We start from the raw sequence: 22,964 nt of genomic DNA on the forward strand, positions 1-22,964 counted from the left end.
TACTATCAACAATACAGTTGTTTCAAATACAACAAAACATGTGTAATGATAACTTTAATTACAAAAGAAAGCAGATAAATGGAGGGGAAGAAAGAGAAACAAACTATATTAACCTTGTAGATTGTTATAGTAACAATAGGTTAAGCTTTGTCAGTAACACGCGGCACACTGACTAAGTTTTCTTTTCCGGTCACTGTTCGCGCTGACTCCTCCATGTTTGTTCATAAACACGAGCGATAACGTCACCGACTATGTTGACAAATGAATTTGTCGCTGACAAATGAAGGATAACAGATCCACATCCCACCTCCCCGGATTGTAAATAATCAAATGTAAAAAATCAAATGTATATACTTGTTCTTATGCTTTCTGAGCTCACTGTTCGCTGTACATATCCTACCAAGTCACACCTACACTGTTACAATGCCCATTTCTCTGATGATGCAATTGTTGATGACTGAAGTGTTGATATCAACCAAACCTAACCCCCCCTCACCCCAACCCCCCCCCCCCCTCCACATCCCACCCCCCGGATTGTAAATAATGTAAATAATTCTATGTATATACTCTAATGATTAACTTGTGTGATGACTGTATTATGCTGATAATATATACAGTATTTGTAGCATGAATTGATTAACGTGGACCCCGACTTAAACAAGTTGAAAAACGTATTCGGGTGTTACCATTTAACGGGCAATTGTACGGAATATGTACTGTACCGTGCAATCTACTAATAAAAGTTTCAATCAATCAATCAATCAATACGAAAACCAAGGCACACTTTTGGCGAAAAATTTAGCCGAAAACAGAATTATATGGAAAGTGGGGCGTACGAAACCCGGTTTACCAATGTACCGTATATTGCCAAATAAACGCCCTTGTGCAAATAACCGCCCATGTCCTAATAGCCGCCCGGGGTCTGACCCCATTTTGTGAATTAACCGCCTATGTCCAAATAGCCGCCCATGGGCTGTTATTTGCATAATTTAGATTAAAATGCTACTGGGGCTGCGTTTGCTGCAGTATTATTGTTTTGATGGTTTTATAGAGTACTTGGTACCATCATTTTATTTTTCCTGTATGCTGCTTTATTTAAAACTTGGAGTACTGTAGCCTTTATTTTATTTAAGTGACATAATTATTGTTCTGTTTTGATGGTGGGTTTTATACTTGAGTACTTGGTACCATAATTTTATTTTTCCCGGTAGGCTGCTTTATTTAAAAAGTTTATTTATTTTTAGTATTGGTATTCTATTTGACAATTGTTGCACTACTGCCATGTTGAGGCCTTGTTGATCTCTTGTCTTTTGATAGCCTATCTCATGTTGGTCTATTGTTTTTTTGTTTGTATGTTTACAATAGCTTTTACATTTAAAATTTTTTTGTACCAAAAAAAAAATACTGGACAGTAACCATTGTAACCAAATAATGTCCTGGTGCAGGCTGGTGCAAAAATAAATAAAAGCCTTGTGCAAATAACCGCCCATGTCCTAATAGCCGCCCGGGGTCTGACCCCATTTTGTGAAATGAACGCCCGGGCTACTATTTGGTAATATACGGTAATTACAATCCTGGAAATAACTAATGACCGCGTACATACTATGCTCGCTAGTTTGTTGCTTTGTGGAGCACGACACACTATGATAAGGTCATCACTGCATGTCGGTAAAGGTCACATGACGACACATACAAAGCATGATCAAATATTTTGGAGAAAATATAGGCAATACCGTATCCTATAGCCTTATTGTCAGAAAACAACTAAACCAATCTCATTTTTATGCCCATACTTGTTGCTAATATTGGTCGGTCAATAAAACTTTTGACTAAAAGTACATTTTTCTAATTGCTTCATTGTTTTGTGTTGTTTACCATTACAAGTCTGCAGTTCTATCCCATCTAACCAACTCAGTTTTGACATACTTTTGTTGGATGTTTACAGAGAGGCAATCACTGAACACAATAAAGTATGTGGGATACTTTTTTGTAGAATATAAACAAGAATGGGAAAGCAAAGTACTAAATGTATGATACTGCGACGCTTAGTTATTTTCCCTGTAACCCAAAACATAACCAGCATGACATGTTCCTTTTGTACATTAATGATGCTAAAACTAACCCAATGCAGGTCAATACTATATGCTAAGCCAGTGGTTCTCAAATTGATTCCACCAAGTACCACCATAATGACCAACATTAAAATACAGTAGCGTAGTAGGCCTGAACATTCATTAAAAACTAGAGATGTCCGATAATGGCTTTTTTGCCGATATCCGATATGCCGATATTGTCCAACTCTTAATTATCGATTCCGTCATCAACCGATACCGATATATACAGTCGTGGAATTAACACATTATTGTGCCAAATTTTGTTTTGATGCCCCGCTGGATGCATTAAAGCAGACCTGGGCAAATAAAGGCTCGGGGGCCACATGCGGCCCGTTAAGCTTTTCAATCTGGCCCGCCGGACATTCCCAAATAATTTTTTTAGATCTTAAGATGGAAAGTGTAGCTGCCATTATGATGTGCAGTGATGTTTTCTAATGACTGGAAGTCTTGAACTATACAAAGTATTTCAATGGTTGGAATCTGCACTTTTGCATGATGTACCAGTTACTATGGTAATATAATTAGTTACTATGGTCATCTAATTAGTTACTATGGTCATCTAATTAGTTACAATATTGGTTTTATATTTATTTATTTTTTGTTTTTATTCAGTCATTGGTGGAGCTAAGGATACTATTTGAATATTTTTTTTAATATTGTTGTGCAACACTTTGGAAACATTTTTGTTGTTTAAATGTGCTATATAAATAAAGTGGATTGGATTGGATTGGATTAAATTGACATTGGTTTTTACAACATTATATTGTTTGTGGCAAAACAGTACAAGTTCTTTTTTTATTCTGGCAACTTAGCTGACGGTTTTTCTACCGTAAAAACAAATGTACCGTATTTCCAGTTACATTAATACACCGTTAAAAAACAACAACTGTAGATTTTACAGTCAAAAACTAGCAGCTCAGTCAACAGAATTTGAACGCAAAAAACAGTAGTAGTTTTTTTTCAATTTACAGTAATATGCTGTACGGAGACTTGTCCAGGGTGTACCCCGCCTTCCGCCTGAATGCAGCTAAAATAGGCTGCAGCACCCCCCGCGACCCCAAAAGGGACAAGCGGTAGAAAATGGATGGATGGATGCTGTACGGAACAACGGAAAATGTATTGTCATTTTTATTAATTTGTTGGGTAGTTTGCTGTAAAGTTAAGTATTTTTATTTAGACAAAAACATGTTTGGAAAGTATGATAATATACTGTAATAGTTGTTGCAATATTGGATACTATTAAAGTTTAAAAAGGTATGCAATTTCATCCATCCATTTTCTACCGCTTGTCCCTTTCGGGGTCACAGGGTTCGCTGGAGCCTATCTCAGCTGCATTCGGGCGGAAGACCGGGTACACCCTGGACAAGTCGCCACCTCATCGCAGGGTCAACAAAGATAGACAGACAAGAGTGTTAAAATAATTTCCAAACAATGGACATTTATCCATGAAAATATGTAACAGCTGCCGATGGTGAGTTTGACAGCTGGAAGGAGATACATCATAAAAACTACTGTGGTTGGTAATAGTACATTCTATTGTATTGTTTTTCGCACAGTATGTCATGTCTAAGTTTGTTTTTCTTCTTTTAAAAAAGGCATGTTGCAATTTCAAGCAGTACATATATTTTTTCTGTCAAAATGACAAAAATCTATTACATTTAGTGAGAAAATATGAAGTACTTTATTGACACATTTCGAGGCGTTTGCGGGCCAGATAAAATGATGTCATCAATCACTGTGGTAAGCTATGTGTATGCAACACTGTCAATGTAGTTTTTGAGTAATAGACATGATCTAATAATATCTAATATTTAAAAAATCAATACATTTTTTTGTACAATATGCCAGGCCACATTTTGATTAGATTACCGTAATTTCCGGACTATAAGCCGCACCAGCTAAATTTAGGGGTAAATACAGATTGCTCCATATATAAGCCGCACCCGACTATAAGCCGCAGGGTTTTGATGTGTAATTACCGTAGTATATAGGGGTTCCTGCTACCACGGAGGGGATTGTCGGGACAGAGATGACTGTTTGGGAACGCAAAGCGTCCCATTTATTAACAATAAATCTTTCAATCAAACTTTCACATCTTTGACATGGCGAACAGCATTCGTGCAGAGTACAAATAATACAACGGTGCAAAGTAATACAAAGTGCTCGCCTGTACGTTATCAAAATAACCAGCCTACCGGTATATGAAAAGTCAGTCTTTAATCATTGTGTCATCGTCTTCCTCCTGCGTACTAAAACCACCGAAATCCTCTTCGTCGGCGTCGGAGAAGAACAGGCCGTAAATAAGCCGCACCGTTGTATAAGCCGCAGTGACCAGAACGAGGGGAAAAAGTAGCGGCTTATAGTCCGGAAATTACGGTACTCCAGATTTCACATAATGAACAAAACACTTGGCTGTTATCGTGCACAAGAAAAATTGGTCCCGTATAAACAGTCCCTGAATGTCCTAGTTTCAAAAAGTGCATTGTTAACTTTTTATTTAATGGGATAAAGAGTTTATCTGGCATTGTAATAAATTGTTGTGTTTTTACAGGACAAAAGGTAAAAGGTTGCACCCCACGGGAGGACTTGAAGTTAGACTTTGGCAAAAACAGTGCAAATTTTATTATTATCCCCCCCCAAAAACGGAGCAATTAAGTTGAGTTTGCGAGCTGCGGACAGCCTTGGACGCCACCGAATCCGAGGCGAAAACAAAAAACACGGCATGGGGTCTTATCTTATCCTCGTCCCGGTGCGCCCTCTGGAAGGACCGCGTCCATGCTGGCCAACCTTTGCAAAAAGCCTTGACTTCAAAACGCTAACAGATGGTGAAAATGTTTAACAGACAGATAAGATCCCCTAATTTGATTGGGCTGTCTCTCTTCCTGTGGACGCCACCATACCAAGGGGGGAGGGCGGGGGTTGCTGAATATTGTTAAAGCTCACAGATTCACTCAAATCTGAAGAAAAAAAAATGCTCCCTGCGTGGCGATAACCTTATGATAACCTCTGGGAGGAGGAAAATGGGTCACAAACTGTGGGAGTCCTCCAGCAGACGCCTCTCCATTTAGAGCCAATGGTGATGCATTCACTGTAATTTGACAGCCCGGGTTATTAATTTGAAGTAATGGCAGGGCGCCACCGCCTAGACAAAATAAAGATTAGCCAAACTCTAAATAAGCCTGGCAGTCCCGGCCCCCGCCCCGGTGACCCGCGAGGGGCCCCAGTTCTTAACCTCCCACCCTTAACCCCTATTTGGCTGCCCCGTCATCCTGTTGGCAAGAAAGGACTAATTAGACAGATTTCAAAAGATGGCAGTCTGCCTGTAATTGCACATGACATGTCTCCAGCAGCTAAAAAGGTGATCACAAAAGGGCGAACGAGGGAAAGAAATCGCTAAGCAACCGAGTCGGCGGCGTTATCCCCACCGTAAAATGGAAAGTCTCTGTGTGCTTGGATAAAAAGTCTAATCAGGCTTTGTGCTAGCTGGGGTAATCATCAGCGCGGTCACAGTTGCGCCGAGACACTTCATTCACGGCGCTCGCAGCGAGCCTGAGGAAACTTCCCAGTAAATCAGAGCTGGTTTTTTTTGCCTCATAAGAGAGCAAAAAAAAAAAAAGGTAGCAGGCAGCTGAATGACAAATCCTGAGCGCTCACACGGGCTGGAATTACTGCTGGGCTGTGATGGGAGATCAAGAGGGAAGCCCCACAGGACACCTGAGCTCCCGCGCTTCATTTTTCACCTACACCCCTGCAGTATGCACACGTAGTGTGCGCATTTCCAGCGAGAAGAAAAAAATCATTCTGATAAGGCACAGGTGTTAAAGTCAAGGCCTGAGGGGTACATCTTAAAAAAAAAACGGGTGTAACTGTGTTAAAACATGCTACCCCCCACCCACTGTGTTGCCCGTGCTATTCTTTTATAGAAAAATATAGAGGAATGTAACGATTACCATTATAATGATAAACCCAACGGTTAGTATTACGGTTTCAAATTTTAACTAGAAAAACTTGGGGAGTTCAGACCTCCAGCAGGCCCTATTTACCAATAGTAAATACTAGAGATGACCGATAATGGCTTTTTTGCCGATATTTGATATTGTCCAACTCTTAATTACATATTCCGATATCAACCGATACCGATATACACTACCGTTCAAAGGTTTGGGGTCACCCAAACAATTTTGTGGAATAGCCTTCATTTCTAAGAACAAGAATAGACTGTCGAGTTTCAGATGAAAGTTCTCTTTTTCTGGCCATTTTGAGCGTTTAATTGACCCCACAAATGTGATGCTCCAGAAACTCAATCTGCTCAAAGGAAGGTCAGTTTTGTAGCTTCTGTAACGAGCTAAACTGTTTTCAGATGTACAAGGGTTTTCGAATCATCAATTAGCCTTCTGAGCCAATGAGCAAACACATTCTACCATTAGAACACTGGAGTGATACTTGCTGGAAATGGGCCTCTATACACCTATGTAGATATTGCACCAAAAAGCAGACATTTGCAGCTAGAATAGTCATTTACCACATTAGCAATGTATAGAGTGTATTTCTTTAAAGTTAAGACTAGTTTAAAGTTATCTTCATTGAAAAGTACAGTGCTTTTCCTTCAAAAATAAGGACATTTCAATGTGACCCCAAACTTTTGAACGGTAGTGTATACAGTCGTGGAATTAACACATTGTTATGCCTAATTTTGTTGTGATGCTCCGCTGGATGCATTAAACAATGTAACAAGGTTTTCCAAAATAAATCAACTCAAGTTATGGAAAAAAATGCCAACATGGCACTGCCATATTTATTATTGAAGTCACAAAGTGCATTGTTTTTTTTAACATGCCTCAAAACAGCAGCTTGGAATTTGGGACATGCTTGCATGGTTGAGGTGGGCGGGGTTTGGGGTTGAGGTCGGGGGGGGGGGGTTAGCGGAGGGTGTATGTTGTAGCGTCCCGGAAGAGTTAGTGCTGCAAGGGGTTCTGGGTATTTGTTCTTTTGTGTTCATGTTGTGTTACGGCGCGGATGTTCTCCCGAAATGTGTTTGTCATTCTTGTTCGGTGTGGGTTCACAGTGTGGCGCATATTTTTTAACAGTTTTGAAGTTGTTTATACGGCCACCCTCAGTGTGACCTGTATGGCTGTTGACCAAGTATGCCTTGCATTCACTTGTGTGTGTGAAAAGCCGTAGATATTATGTGATTGGCAGTGCCTTTAAGGTTTATTGGCGCTCTGTACTTCTCCCTACGTCAGTGTACACAGCGGCGTTTTAAAAAGTCACTTTTTGAAACGATGCCGATCATTTTGAAACAGATACCGATAATTTCCGATGTTACATTTTAAAGCATTTATCGACCGATAATATCGGTAGTCCGATATTATCGGACATCTCTAGTAAATACTGTATTTTCCGGACCATAGGGCGCACCAGATTATAAGGTGCACTGCCGATGAGCGGGTCTAGTCACGTCAATTTTCATACAAAAGGGCAATATGGGAATTAGTCAATTTATCGTATTTTCTGGAACATAGGGCGCACCGGATTATAAGGCGCATTAAAGGAGTCATATTATGATTTTTTTCAAAACGTAAAAGACTTCCTTGTGGTCTACATAACATGTAATGGTGGTTCTTTGGTCAAAATATTGCATAGATGATGTTTTACAGATCATCTTCAAGCCGCTTTCTGACAGTCGCTTCAGGATGCGACGTTTTGTGGGCGGTCTTATTTACGTGGCTCACCTTCGACAGCGTCTTCTCCCCGTCATCTTTGTTGTAGCGGTGTAGCGTGCAAGGACGGGAGTGGAGGAAGTGTCAAAAGATGGAGCTAACTGTTTTAATGACATTCAGACTTTACTTCAATCAATAACGGAGCAGCATCTCCTCATCCGTGGCTCACTAGTGCAACAACAAGGCCGGAAATGTGTCCCGTGAAAAACCGTCCGACCGGAACTCTCTAATAACTAATAAAAAGTTCCTTGGGTGAATAATGTAACCTCACTACACCGGTATGTTTTAGCGCGTTCATGGCGAGTTTACTGACAGATATAAGTAAGAACTTTAAACTACTTTATATTAGAAATGGCAACAGCGGAGGATGAATGTCCCATAATAAGAAGATAGAGAAAAAGAAGAAGTTTATCGACTACGGTGTCGGCACGGACTACAAAGGCGGACGGGTGCAAATTTTCAGGACTTATGCAGATCCCAAATACAGATCAGCAGGTACCAGAAGGTAAGAAAAGTTGCTTTTGTATAATACTGCGAAACAAAACGCCAGATAATATTAGGGATGATGTTTGATAAGAAATTATCGAGTTCGAGCCTATTATCGAATCCTCTTATCGAACCGATTCCTTATCAATTCTCTTATCGAGTCCAGATAGGTTGTTGTATATGGAAAAAAACACACAATATTTGGTTTAACAAAAGCTCACTTTTATTATATAAGAAAAAAATTAAATCTAATAAATAAATAAATATTGACTGTTAACCCCTTAAAAAAATAAAATAAAAAAAATAAATATTGACTGTTGTTACCTAAAGTATATTAAGTGGGATTTTTCAGAAAAACAAATATATACAGTAACACAAAAACAACCTGTCTCTGTGATCACTATAGGTGTATAAATAATAATATAGTGTTAAATAAGATCAGTCCCTTGGGCACAAAACTTAAAATAATACAGCTCTCCAAAAAGTGCACTTCTGCTGCTATTTGACATAACTGTTTGTTATGATGCTTTGACATTTTTGCACTTTATTTCTTTATTGAAAGAAAATTCTATGAAGAGAAAAGTTGTTTGCAAATGTGGTTACAATGCTAAAAAATGAAAAGTTAAAGCTAAAAAAAGAAATACACTTTATGGAGTTAAAATCTTTCTTTATAGGGGGAAAGATGTGATGTTATGAGCTAGGGAATACAACAACTACACTACCCAGCATGCAACGGGAGTGACGAGCCCCAAAAAATGTTGTTGCATGTCGCCACCAGCAGCTAAGAATGAGTTTATAAGCACGCTGTGAAAGTAAACGTCAAGAGCTAAGCCAACACACCTCGTCTGCATTATTTATAATTAGACAGACAACACATATACAGTGTGATTTTGTTTTGTTTACAAGGAAAGAAAAACAAAAGTTAAAAAAGGGAGATATGTTGTATATATATGTATGTGCTGCGGTTGCTTTAAGAACGTCGCGACAGCTGCCGTAAAGGAGGTGCGTTACTAGCCTGGTTGCTATGTTTCCGGTTAGTCGTAAAAGTGTTCATGTGTTTGTACCCTGCTCAAATCTCTCAGTAAAGTTATTCATTGGATTATACCTTTTGTTTTGAACTTTATTACACCTTGGAGCACGGTCCATTGTTTTTCCTGCTTTCCCTATCTGCGCCTAATGACTGAGCTACGTGACGTAATTTCTTGTGATGTCTCAAGGGGCATTTCTGGTCGGGATGGGATTCGTTCCGAGGGATTTGAATAAAGAACCAACTCTTTTTCTTTACTATAGTGGTCTCGATAACGGGTACCGGTTCTCAAAAAGGGATTCGAGTCCGAGGACTCGGTTCTTTTCTTATCGAACAACCGGGAAAACCGGTTTCGAGTATCATCCCTAGATAATATGTCTTACCTTATACACACACCATAATAATACTCCTATGTTGAAGCACAGTACAATCCATCAAGCGGTGCGGCTTCAAAGCTTACCAAAGTCCTACTAAAACATTTTGAGAGATTTTTGGAGCGCCGTGTGCAAAGTTCTTTATTTTCAATGGAACATAACATTTTGGTGTTGTTTACTTGAGTCATATTGCAGTCTACACTTATCTCTTATGTGTGACTGCCATCTACTGGTCACATTTATCAATTCACCATGTACCAAATAAAATAGCTCTGAGGTCGGTAAGCACAACCAAAATGTTTCCGTACATTAGGCGCACCGGGTTATAAGGCGCACTGTCGAGTTTTGAGAAAATGAAAGGATTTTAAGTGCGCCTTATGGTCCGGAAAAGAAACCGGTAATCCTTGTTACTTATCTTATTTCTTACATTTCCTGAAAGTGTGATAAAAATCAGCCCATATCTTTTTGAGCTAACAAACAGACAGAGAAGTAAGTAATGTAAGGATTAAATAAACTGACATGTCCATGCTTGGCACTTATAGTCCGATTAACAAGAATAATGATGATTAAAAACCTTAAACTGGTTGCAGATTCTACAGTACAAACTAGGGCTGGGCAATATTGCTGAAAGCTGTGTCATAATAAGTGTTTTATATCGGTCAATAATTACCGGTATTGATATTTTTATGACCTAGGAGAAAAATATATTAAATGTGAACATCTTTATTTCAAATGTAACCTTCCTCTGATTAAAAAAACCCCTCAGCTATCACGGCAGAAAGGAAATGTCAACACAACCATGGAAAACAATCAGTGTAAACAACATTCTGAAATCACATTGAATACTTAACAATAACCTGCTAAAATGAAGGTGCGACAACAAGGAATACATAAGAGTGCTTAATGTGAGAAAATAGTGCAGTGTGAAAATGTAAACATAGAGAAACCTGCAAGTTTAGTGCCAGGACGTTACGGCTGTGTGTGGTATTACCGGTCTTGGTGGGAACGAGTGCCTTGCACAATTTACAGACTCCACGAGTCTGACTGCGGTCCGTTTAAACAATTAAAAAATACTGCCATACTGTGGAGGTGGCTTTTCCTGTTTTATCAAATTAAATGGTTGTCATTTTGATTTGTTTTATGTTGATTGGACATTTTTAATAATACCCACAAAGTTCAATTAGCAGGTTGTGTTATGTGTGACCAAGTTTGTTGAATTTTTGTGCTGCTTGATTTTATTTTTTTCCTGCATCGTGACTAGGGAAGGTTGTTTGGATTGGGTCATATAAGTAATTGCTGTGCAGGGTTTAAGAATTAAACTCTTAAGCAGAGAAAATTTAGGAAACCGTAGCTTCTAAGCTAATAAATAATGCTAATACACATGTGTAATAGTTTATAGGAAAACTCTCAAATGTTTGGATTAGACCAGTGGTCCCCAACCTTTTTGTAGCTGCGGACCGGTCAACGTTTGAAAATTTGTCCCACGGACCGGTGGGTGGGGGGTGGGGTGGGGGTGTGCTTATTTAAAAAAAAAAAAAAAATTTTTTTTTTTTTTTTTTACATAAATAAATACAATCATGTGTGCTTACGGACTGTATCCCTGCAGACTGTATTGATCTATATTGATATATAATGTATATATTGTGTTTTTTATGTTGATTTCATAAAAAATAAAAAAAAATGTTTTTTTTTTTTTTTTTTAATTTCTTGTACGGCCCGGTACCAATCGGTCCGCGGACCGGTACCGGGCCGCGGCGGACCACTGGATTATACGACATACTGGGAAAATATGACAACGCCGCCTTGTCGTGGTCATGTGGACAAGCAAACCACTACATTTTGAGAACGACAATGTTGCCGCCCCCTCGCTGTCACATGACCAGAAGAACAAGAGAAACTTCCAGTTGGCATTACCTTGATATTTTTTTGGGTCATCGCTGGAGCATGGCTCTGATGGTAGCGCGGCCGTGCCAACAACTTAACGGTTTCTGGTTTGTACCCAGCGTCCACCATCTTAGTCATGGCCTTTGTGTCCTTGGGCAAGACACTTCACCCACCTTGCTCCTGATGTGTCGCGGTTAGCGCCTTGCAAGGCAGCGTCCGCCATCAAAGCGCCATAGAAATACAGACCATTTACCATTTGTCTAGTGCAGTGGTTCTTAACCTGGGTTCGATCAAACCTTAGGGATTCGGTGAGTCGGCCTCAGGGGTTCGGCGGAGGTCAAAACACCCGACTCATCGTGTAAATACAAAATTCTCCCTATCGGCGTATTACGGATAAGGCAACAGCTGACTTGTTTGCAGGTGTGTAATTTGTTGTGAGTTTATGCACTGTGTTGGTTTTGTTGTTTGAACAAGGTGATGTTAATGCACGGTTCATTTTATGCACCAGTAAAAAAACATGGTAACACTTTAGTATGGGGAACATATTCACCATTAATTAGTTGCTTATTAACATGCAAATTAGTAACATATTGGCTCTTAACTAGTCATCATTAAGTACTTATTAATGCCTTATTCGGCATGGCCTTATTATAACCCTAACCCTCTAACCCTGACCCTAACCCTAACCAAATAACTCAAAATGAAGTCTTTGTTACTTAGAATATGTTCCCCATACTAAAGTGTTACCAAAAACATATAACTTTGTCTTGAATTTCAAAAATTATTTTATTTTATTTTTTCACTAAAGAAGGGTTCGGTGAATGCGCATATGAAACTGGTGGAGTTCGGTACCTCCAACAAGGTTAACAACCACTGGTCTAGTGATTCTCAATCAAGTAGTTCTACCTTGTCCACAGTCCAGACAAGAGAGTCTATTTTACTTGCATGTGTTCGGTGTGACACGTTTTAACTAGATATGTCCAATAATATCGGGCCGCCGATATATTATTGGCCGATAAATGCTTTAAAATGTAATATCGGAAATGATCGGTATCGGTTCGGAAATTATCGGTATCGGTTTCAAAAAGTGAAATTTATGACTTTTTAAAACGCCGCTGTATGGAGTGGTACACGAACGTAGGGAGAAGTAGAGAGCGCCAATAAACCTTAGAGGCACTGCCTTTGCGTGCCGGCCCAATCACATAATATCTACGGCTTTTCACACACACACAAGTGAATGCAAGGCATACTTGGTCAACAGCCATACAGGTCACACTGAGGGTGGCTGTATAAACAACTTTAACACTGTTACAAATATGCGCCACACTGTGAACCCACTCCAAACAAGAATGACAAACCCATTCCGGGAGAACACCCGCACCGTAACACAACATAAACACAACAGAACAAATACCCAGAACCCCTTGCAGCACTTACTCTTCCGGGACGCTACAATATACACCCCCCGCTACCCAAAACCCCGCCCACCTCAACCTCCCAAATTCCAAGCTGCTGTTTTGAGGCATGTTAAAAAAAAAATAATGCACTTTGTGACTTCAATAATAAATATGGCAGTGCCATGTTGGCATTTTTTTCCATAACTTGAGTAGATTTATTTTGGAAAACCTTGTTACATTGTTTAATGCATCCAGCGGGGCATCACAACAAAATTAGGCATAATAATGTGTTAATTCCACGACTGTATATATCATATCGGATGATATCGGAATCGGTAATTAAGAGTTGGACAAAATCGGATATCGGCAAAAAAGCCATTATCGGACATCTCTAGTTTTAACCCAGCGATCCGTTCCCACCTGGACGTGGCTATTTATTGATCGGACACGTGTGTGGACATGATATTTTCCCACGTGGACAAGGCCTCAATGTCATATTCAGTGTCCAGTCTGAATGCATGTGAAATTATTAGCAATGTGCATCCTTTATACAGGCAAATGAAGATAACGAAGGCAACCTGATGAAAAATATGCACTCCTTCCTCCCCTCTTGACTCCAAACGAGCCCTCTAATCCCATTAAATTGCAGTTCTGCCTGGCTTTTCTTCCCCTCAACTGACACCCCGGCCGCCCCTGCTGATAATAATAAAGGCCGTGACACAGACAGGATAGAATTTCACACCTGGCCAATAACAATAATCATCTTTTCAAGCCCCCCCCCCCTCTCTTCTTTTTCCCTTGGCTGTGCTGGAGGCCACCACCTTGCACCCGGCCGTGCAGAGGTGCTATCATGCCACTTCCGGCCTGCACACAATGGACGTGGAAGCGAGGGAGAGAGAGAGGGAGAGGGAGAGTTTGGTGCTGAATGACCCGTGATAAAACACTTCAAAGTGCTTCCCGGATCCACGGAGATGCTGCTGACACATGAGGCGCCTTTCATGGGCGCACAAAGGCACCATCCATCCTCCTCACACACGGGGCCGACATGCACTGTGTGGAACTACTTTGCCTCTCCCCCCCCCCTCCCTTACCCTGTTCAGACCCAGTTTGTTATGCAAATCATCCCCTGTCACATTAGAATAAGAAATGTGAGCTTTTATATTTAGAGACTGTAATTTATGAGCATTCATGTAAATAGGATAGGTCCTCTAAATAAACACCAGACAGCGGCGTTCTTATTTTTCCCAGCTCACCTGAACGCGTCTTCACAACCCCAGCATATGTTTAGTGGAAAAACTGCAAATAAATGTAGATAAATACCACATTTAAAAATGTTTTAAAAAACATACTTACAGAGTTGTCTCTTCTCATACGGCTTGTTTATCTTTGGTTGCGTGGCAGTATATTCCTCCTCGAAGGCATCGACACTTCAATTCCGCGATACACACCAGGACGAATATGGCGACTAACTCCATTCAACTCCTAAATAAAGACCGCATTTTTTTTATTTTTTTTTTGTCTATCTTGTCGCAGCTACCGAGGCGATGGAGTACCGCGCCGCACTCCGAGAGCCGTCCGCTCGGGGGAGAAATGAAGTCAAGTGCCGTGGCCGTGAAACCGGCTCTGTGGCCAATCAATCAAAGAGCTTGCTTCCTCGGATATTCCCACAGCTTCGGCCAATCAGGTGAGAGCAGGGGCGGGGACTTCGCGATGACGTCAACTCTGTCAAAGGAAGCACGTTGGTGTTTCGCGGAATCACTTAAAGGGGAAGTAGCAGGCTTTAAATCACTGGTAGTGGTTTAGTTTATTTTAAACTCGCTTGACGAAGTATCATTTTTTTTTAAGTCACACTAGGAAGAGGCAGAGCTTCTTTAATGGCTCACTACAACTAATACTTTGCTAATTTTTTTGTGTAAAATATGTACAGCTATTATTAGTAGTATTATTGTAATAACAAAGTACTAGGACAGAGGTGTCTAAAGTGCGGCCCGGGGGCCATTTGCGGCCCGCAGCTAATTGTTTACCGGCCCGCCACACATTCTGCAAAAATTGCAAAATTGATAGTATTGCAAAAACTAAAAAAAACATTTAAAAAAGTGGAATGAGGTGAAATCGAACGAGAAAAAGTTGCAATGTTGACACAAAGCTGCCATGCAGGCTGTTTTTTTTCTTTTGTCTTTCTTTCTTTTTCTTTTTTTTGCTATCGCTCCAAAAAAATAATACAAAAAAATCCATGTTATAATGAATTATTGACCCAAGGCTCCAATTACTTCAAAAATGTCACTTTAAAATGTTTTATGTGGAAAAAATATTGCATATATTGTGTGGTTGCCATATAAAAACATCAAAGTTTTCTTTGACAAAAGAGCAAAAAAACTAACAAAATAATAGTTCAAACGTAAAAATCGACAGATATATCTGAAGTTGATCTTGTAACTTAAGTGTTGAAAGTTTTAAAAATAATAATAAAAATGTATCATTTTATGAGTGGGGGGACCTTTTGGATCCCAAACATATTTAGTGGGATTTTATTAATATTTTCACTGATTTCTCAAAAATATTAAAGAATTAAAATCAATGTTGTCCTGCATTATTGATCTTGTAGAGCTCTAATTACTAAATACTGCATATTTTCAGTTTTGCTATAAAAAACAAAGTTGTCTTTGACAGAAAAGGCATGAAACCTTTTTTTTTTTTTTTTTTTACTTTTTATCAACCTGAAGTTGATATAGAGATTTACTGTAAGCGTTAAAAAAATAAAAATAATAATAATTTGACTTATTTTTAACGTTTTAATGACTGAGACCCTTTATGGTCCCCGGGAGCCCTAAAGGTTCAAAAAAACAAATCCATATATTTTGTTATGGTTTGAAAATGAAAAATATCAAAATGGCCCCCGCACGCTTAAATTTTTCCGTGTGCGGCCCTCAGTGGAAAAAGTTTGGACACCCCTGTACTAGGAGGAACTAAGGAAGAATGCCGAGAACCATAGCACCTTGAATTCATAATTTATTATTTATTTACTTGTTTTTCAATATACATTTTAGAATTAATCATTCATAATACATAGAGATGTATTATTATCGGCCGATAAATGCTTTAAAATGTAATATCGGAAATTATTGGTATCTGTTTTTTTTATTATGGGTATCGTTTTTTGTTTTGTTTTTTGTTGTTGTTTTTTTTTTGTTTTTTTTAATTAAATCAACATAAAAACACAAGATACACTTACAATTAGTGCACCAACCCAAAAAACCTCCCTCCCCCATTTACACTCATTCACACTCATTCGCACAAAAGGGTTGTTTCTTTCTGTTATTAATATTCTGGTTCCTACATTATATATCAATATATATCAATACAGTCTGCAAGGGATACAGTCCGTAAGCACACATGATTGTGCGTGCTGCTGGTCCACTAATAGTACTAACTTTTAACAGTTAATTTTACAAATTTTCATTAATTAATAGTTTCTATGTAACTGTTTTTATATTGTTTTACTTTGTTTTTTATTCAAGAAAATGTTTTTAATTTATCGATTGATCGATTGGTACCGGGCCGCACAAGAAATTAAAAAATCAACATAAAAAACACAAGATACACTTACAATTAGTGCACCAACCCAAAAAACCTCCCTCCCCCCCTTTTCTTTCTGTTATCAATATTCTGGTTCCTACATTATATATCAATATATATCAATACAGTCTGCAGGGATACAGTCCGTAAGCACACATGATTGTATTTTTTTATGACAAAAAATAAATAAAAAATACATAAATCAATGGGACATTCTTCAAAATTTCCACAACCCCCACATTTTTCATCTGATTCAAACTGTTCCAACTTCAAAATATTCAGCCTGTTCAGGAATTGTGTTTCTAAAAAAAAATTCCAGGATTTTCCAGAATTCCTGGTTTTCCAAGCCCTATTTCCACCCTTTTTTCTGGCGACTACTCCTTCCACATTTTTCAACGCATTTCAACCGTCCCACCGTCAAAGATTAATCAGGACAAAAAACGAAGTAGTTTTTTTTTAACTGGAAAAATTCCAGTTTTTCCTGAAATTCCAGGAATTCCGTAATACCATTTCTCAATTCAACATGTTACCACTTCAACATTTCTCGACCGATTTCAAAAATTCCAACACCAACCATTTCAACTAATTCCGTTTTATTTTTTTACCATTTTCAAAAAAAATCCCGCTTTTCCCGAAATTCCCAACTTTTTGGGACATTCCCATTGAAATCAATGGGACATTCTTCAAAAGTTCCACAACTCCCACATTTTTCCTCTGATTCAAACTGTTCCAACTTCAAAATATTCAGCCTGTTCAGGAATTGTGTTTCTAAAAAAAATTCCAGGATTTTCCAGAATTCCTGGTTTTCCAAGCCCTATTTCCACCCTTTTTTCTGGCGACTACTCCTTCCACATTTTTCAACGCATTTCAACCGTTCCAGCGTCAAAGATTAATCAGGACAAAAAAAACAAGCTGTTTTTTTGAACTGGGAAAATTCCCGGTTTTCCCGAAATTCCAGGAATTCTGTAATACCATTTCTCAATTCAACATGTTACCACTTCAACATTTCTCGACCGATTTCAAAAATTCCAACACCAACCATTTCAACTAATTCAGTTTATTTTTTTTACCATTTTCAAAAAAAAATCCCGCTTTTCCCGAAATTCCCCAATTTTTTGGGACATTCCCATTTAAATCAATGGGACATTCTTCAAAAGTTCCACAACTCTCACATTTTTCATCTGATTCAAACTGTTCCAACTTCAACATATTCAGCCTGTTCAGGAATTGTGTCTCTAAAAAAAAATCCAGGATTTTCCAGAATTTCTGTTTTTCCAAGCCCTATTTCCACCCTTTTTTCTGGCGACTACTCCTTTCACATTTTTCAACGCATTTCAACCGTCCCACCGTCAAAGATTAATCAGGACAAAAAACTAAGTTGTTTTTTTAACTAGAAAAATTCCCGGTTTTCCCAAAATTCCAGGAATTCCGTAATACCATTTCTCAATTCAACATGTTACCACTTCAACATTTCTCGACCGATTTGAAAAATTCCAACACCAACCATTTCAACTAATTCAGTTTATTTTTTACCATTTTCAAAAAAAATCCCGCTTTTCCCGAAATTCCCAAATTTTTGGGACATTCCCATTGAAATCAATGGGACATTCTTCAAAAGTTCCGCAACTCCCACATTTTTCATCTGATTCAAACTGTTCCAACTTCAAAATATTCAGCCTGTTCAGGAATTGTGTTTTTAAAAAAAAATTCCAGGATTTTCCAGAATTCCTGTTTTTCCAAGCCCTATTTCCACCCTTTTTTCTGGCGACTACTCCTTCCACATTTTTCAACGCATGTCAACCGTTCCACCGTCAAAGATTAATCAGGACAAAAAACAAAATAGTTTTTTGAACTGGAAAAATTCCCGTTTTTCCCGAAATTCCAGGAATTCCGTAATACCATTTCTCAATTCAACATGTTACCACTTCAACATTTCTCGACCGATTTCAACAATTCCAACACCGACCATTTCAACTAATCCCGTTTTATTTATTTTTTACCATTTTCAAAAAAAAATCCCGCTTTTCCCGAAATCCCCCAATTTTTGGGGACATTCCCATTTAAATCAATGGGACATTCTTCAAAAGTTCCGCAACTCCCACATTTTTCATCTGATTCAAACTGTTCCAACTTCAAAATATTCAGCCTGTTCAGGAATTGTGTTTCTAAAAAAAAATTCCAGGATTTTCCAGAATTCCTGGTTTTCCAAGCCCTATTTCCACCCTTTTTTCTGGCGACTACTCCTTCCACATTTTTCAACGCATTTCAACCGTTCCACCGTCAAAGATTAATCAGGACAAAAAACTAAGTTGTTTTTTTTAACTAGAAAAATTCCCGGTTTTCCCAAAATTCCAGGAATTCCGTAATACCATTTCTCAATTCAACATGTTACCACTTCAACATTTCTCGACCGATTTCAAAAATTCCAACACCGACCATTTCAACTAATTCCTTTGTTTTTTTTTACCATTTTCAAAAAAAATCCCGCTTTTCCCGAAATCCCCCAATTTTTTGGGACATTCCCATTTAAATCAATGGGACATTCTTCAAAAGTTCCGCAACTCCCACATTTTTCATCTGATTCAAACTGTTCCAACTTCAAAATATTCAGCCTGTTCAGGAATTGTTTTTCTAAAAAAAAATTCCAGGATTTTCCAGAATTCCTGTTTTTCCAAGCCCTATTCCCACCCTTTTTTTCTGGCGACTACTCCTTCCACATTTTTCAACGCATTTCAACCGTTCCACCGTCAAAGATTAATCAGGACAAAAAACAAAGTGGTTTTTTTTAACTGGAAAAATTCCCGGTTTTCCCGAAATTCCAGGAATTCCGTAATACCATTTCTCAATTCAACATGTTACCACTTCAACATTTCTCGACCGATTTCAAAAATTCCAACACCAACCATTTCAACTAATTCCGTTTTATTTTTTTTTACCATTTTCAAAAAAAATCCCGCTTTTCCCGAAATTCCCAAATTTTTGGGACATTCCCATTGAAATCAATGGGACATTCTTAAAAAGTTCCACAACTCTCACATTTTTCATCGGATTCAAACTGTTCCAACTTCAACATATTCAGCCTGTTCAGGAATTGTGTTTCTAAAAAAAAATTACAGGATTTTCCAGAATACCTGTTTTTCCAAGCCCTATTTCCACCCTTTTTTCTGGCGACTACTCCTTCCACATTTTTCAACGCATTTCAACCGTTCCACCGTCAAAGATTAATAAGGACAAAAAACTAAGTTGTTTTTTTTTAACTGGAAAAATTCCCGGTTTTCCCAAAATTCCAGGAATTCCGTAATACCATTTCTCAATTCAACATGTTACCACTTCAACATTTCTCGACCGATTTGAAAAATTCCAACACCAACCATTTCAAGTAATTCAGTTTATTTTTTTACCATTTTCAAAAAAAATCCCGCTTTTCCCGAAATTCCCACATTTTTGGGACATTCACATTGAAATCAATGGGACATTCTTCAAAAGTTCCACAACTCCCACATTTTTCATCTGATTCAAACTGTTCCAATTTCAAAATATTCAGCCTGTTCAGGAATTGTTTCTAAAAAAAAATTCCAGGATTTTCCAGAATACCTGTTTTTCCAAGCCCTATTTCCACCCTTTTTTCTGGCAACTACTCCTTCCACATTTTTCAACGCATTTCAACCGTTCCACCGTCAAAGATTAATAAGGACATAAAACAAAGTAGTTTTTTTGAACTGGAAAAATTCCCGTTTTTCCCGAAATTCCAGGAATTCCGTAATACCATTTCTCAATTCAACATGTTACCACTTCAACATTTCTCGACCGATTTCAACAATTCCAACACCAACCATTTCAACTAATCCCGTTTTATTTTTTTTTACCATTTTCAAAAAAAATCCTGCTTTTCCCGAAATTCCCAAATTTTTGGGACATTCCCATTGAAATCAATGGGACATTCTCCAAAAGTTCCACAACTCCCACATTTTTCATCTGATTCAAACTGTTCCAACTTCAAAATATTCAGCCTGTTCAGGAATTGTGTTTCTAAAAAAAAATTACAGGATTTTCCAGAATTCCTGTTTTTCCAAGCCCTATTTCCACCCTTTTTTCTGGCGACTACTCCTTCCACATTTTTCACGCATTTCAACCGTTCCACCGTCAAAGATTAATCAGGACAAAAAACTAAGTTGTTTTTTTTAACTAGGAAAATTCCCGGTTTTCCCAAAATTCCAGGAATTCCATAATACCATTTCTCAATTCAACATGTTACCACTTCAACATTTCTCGACCGATTTGAAAAATTCCAACACCAACCATTTCAACTAATTCCGTTTTATTTTTTACCATTTTCATAAAAAATCCAGATTTTCCCGAAATTCCCAAATTTTTGGGACATTCCCATTTAAATCAATGGGACATTCTTCAAAAGTTCCGCAACTCCCACATTTTTCATCTGATTCAAACTGTTCCAACTTCAAAATATTCAGCCTGTTCAGGAATTGTGTTTCTAAAAAAAATTCCAGGATTTTCCAGAATTCCTGTTTTTCCAAGCCTTATTTCCACCCTTTTTTCTGGCGACTACTCCTTCCACATTTTTCAACGCATTTCAACCGTCAAAGATTAATCAGGACAAAAAACGAAGTAGTTTTTTTTAACTGGAAAAATTCCCGTTTTTCCTGAAATTCCAGGAATTCCGTAATACCATTTCTCAATTCAACATGTTACCACTTCAACATTTCTCGACCGATTTCAAAAATTCCAACACCGACCATTTCATCTAATCCCGTTTTATTTTTTTTTTACCATTTTCAAAAAAAATCCAGCTTTTCCCGAAATTCCCAAATTTTTGGGACATTCCCATTGAAATCAATGGGACATTCTTAAAAAGTTCCACAACTCCCACATTTTTCATCTGATTCAAACTGTTCCAACTTCAAAATATTCAGCCTGTTCAGGAATTGTGTTTCTAAAAAAAATTCCAGGATTTCAGTTCAACTCCAGCATTGGAGCATTCACACGCAATTCGTTCAGGAATTGCCTCATCTAGTTATTAATGTATTTGTGCTTTTTTTTCTTTAAATGTGAATCATTCTTTAGCAAAACAATAACTTACCTAGTTTTCTGTCAGGTAAAACAAATCCAAAATCCAATATTTAACATAGGTTCAACATTTTCGTATGTCACATCAGGAAAACATAACAGCCGAGTTCCATTTAGCTGTACACCTGGCGTAAACATAGAACTAATAGCATTAATAATGCATGGCAATCATGTTTGTTGAGGAAATAAACCTGTATCACCCGCACAAGCTCGCCTGCTTCCTGCCTGCCTGCTGGCTGTGTCCTCAAACAGCAGGTACAAGAGAGGTATTGATTTTCTCATTTATCCCCTCAACAAGAAGGCAAACAAGAATGTTATGTATGGGCCAATTTCAAGGCCGGGGCGTGGTGACTCCCTGGAAGGTCCTCTGGTTGCCTGGCAACCTCGGGGCGATGACACCAATTCAAGGTAGTGGTTAAAATGTTGGAGTCCGTACAGCAAATAGATACAAAGTGCATCTTTACTTGACAAGGTATCATTGGCACTCTTTACACTTTCGTTCAATTCTCTAGCGATATTTGCAACATGTGATGATTGCACACTTTCACGGGCGAAAGGGAGACAATTAAGTGCACAGCGTGTGACTCGCACACACTCTGACCCACTGAGATGTAAGAAAGATTATTAAATTGTGTCTTGACAGCTCCCCAAGTGTCACTGGAGTATGAATAGACCTGCAGATGGCAAACGGGGTTACCATGCCAACTGACGTCCCTATGTTGAATAGTGAACATTAGGAATTGTTCTCCACTTAATTACATGTTGTTGCGCAGCTTTATGCTTTATCATTGCCTGACTTTTAGGTCGTAGTTTTAGCCTCATGCATCTAATCAAATATAGGAGCACTGATTTAATATAGTAAACATTAGCTGTTTTAATGTTATCGTCCTATAGGACCAGAGTGAGCCTGGCTTTTACACTCATTTGGAGCTCCATCTGCACCTGGCAGGCAACTGAAGCCTCCTAATAAAAAGGGGTGAGGGCAGTCGTAATTGAATATATGTAATGACAACACATTAACTACCTGCATATGTTAATGAGAGACACTATGGCCAGGTGCTTTCTGGGTTGATACATGAAGTAGATTCGATAAAGTGCACACAAAGCAAAACATGTGACCCCAAAAAGTGCTGATGTATTTTGGACACACACACACACACACACACACACACACACACACACACACACACCTCCCTTTCATGCAAGGGCACACAAATATGCATTGTAACATGTCTCCACCTACTGGAAGGTGGTTGCCTGCGCCACAGATGTCAAAGTAAACCTCACATGGCAAGTGAGTG

The 22,964-nt window shown here is 38.5% G+C and overlaps 1 protein-coding gene across 2 annotated transcripts in view; it reads right to left on the minus strand.

The window, feature by feature from the left end:
• The window catches only part of LOC133639065 (protein FAM222A-like), an 87,685-nt gene extending 73,029 nt beyond the window's left edge, over positions 1-14,656 (minus strand). The window contains exons 1-2 of one of the 2 annotated variants that reach the window (XM_062032156.1): positions 14,356-14,656; positions 14,256-14,298 (exon numbers count right to left, since the gene is read on the minus strand). The gene's annotated coding sequence lies outside the window, so the exon portion shown is untranslated. The remainder of the gene's footprint in view (positions 1-14,255; positions 14,299-14,355) is intronic. The other variant, XM_062032155.1, reaches the window with a different exon arrangement.
• Positions 14,657-22,964: the final 8,308 nt, after the last annotated feature.

This window comes from Entelurus aequoreus, linkage group LG21 (genome assembly GCF_033978785.1).
Source record: "Entelurus aequoreus isolate RoL-2023_Sb linkage group LG21, RoL_Eaeq_v1.1, whole genome shotgun sequence".
Classification (NCBI taxonomy): domain Eukaryota; kingdom Metazoa; phylum Chordata; class Actinopteri; order Syngnathiformes; family Syngnathidae; genus Entelurus; species Entelurus aequoreus.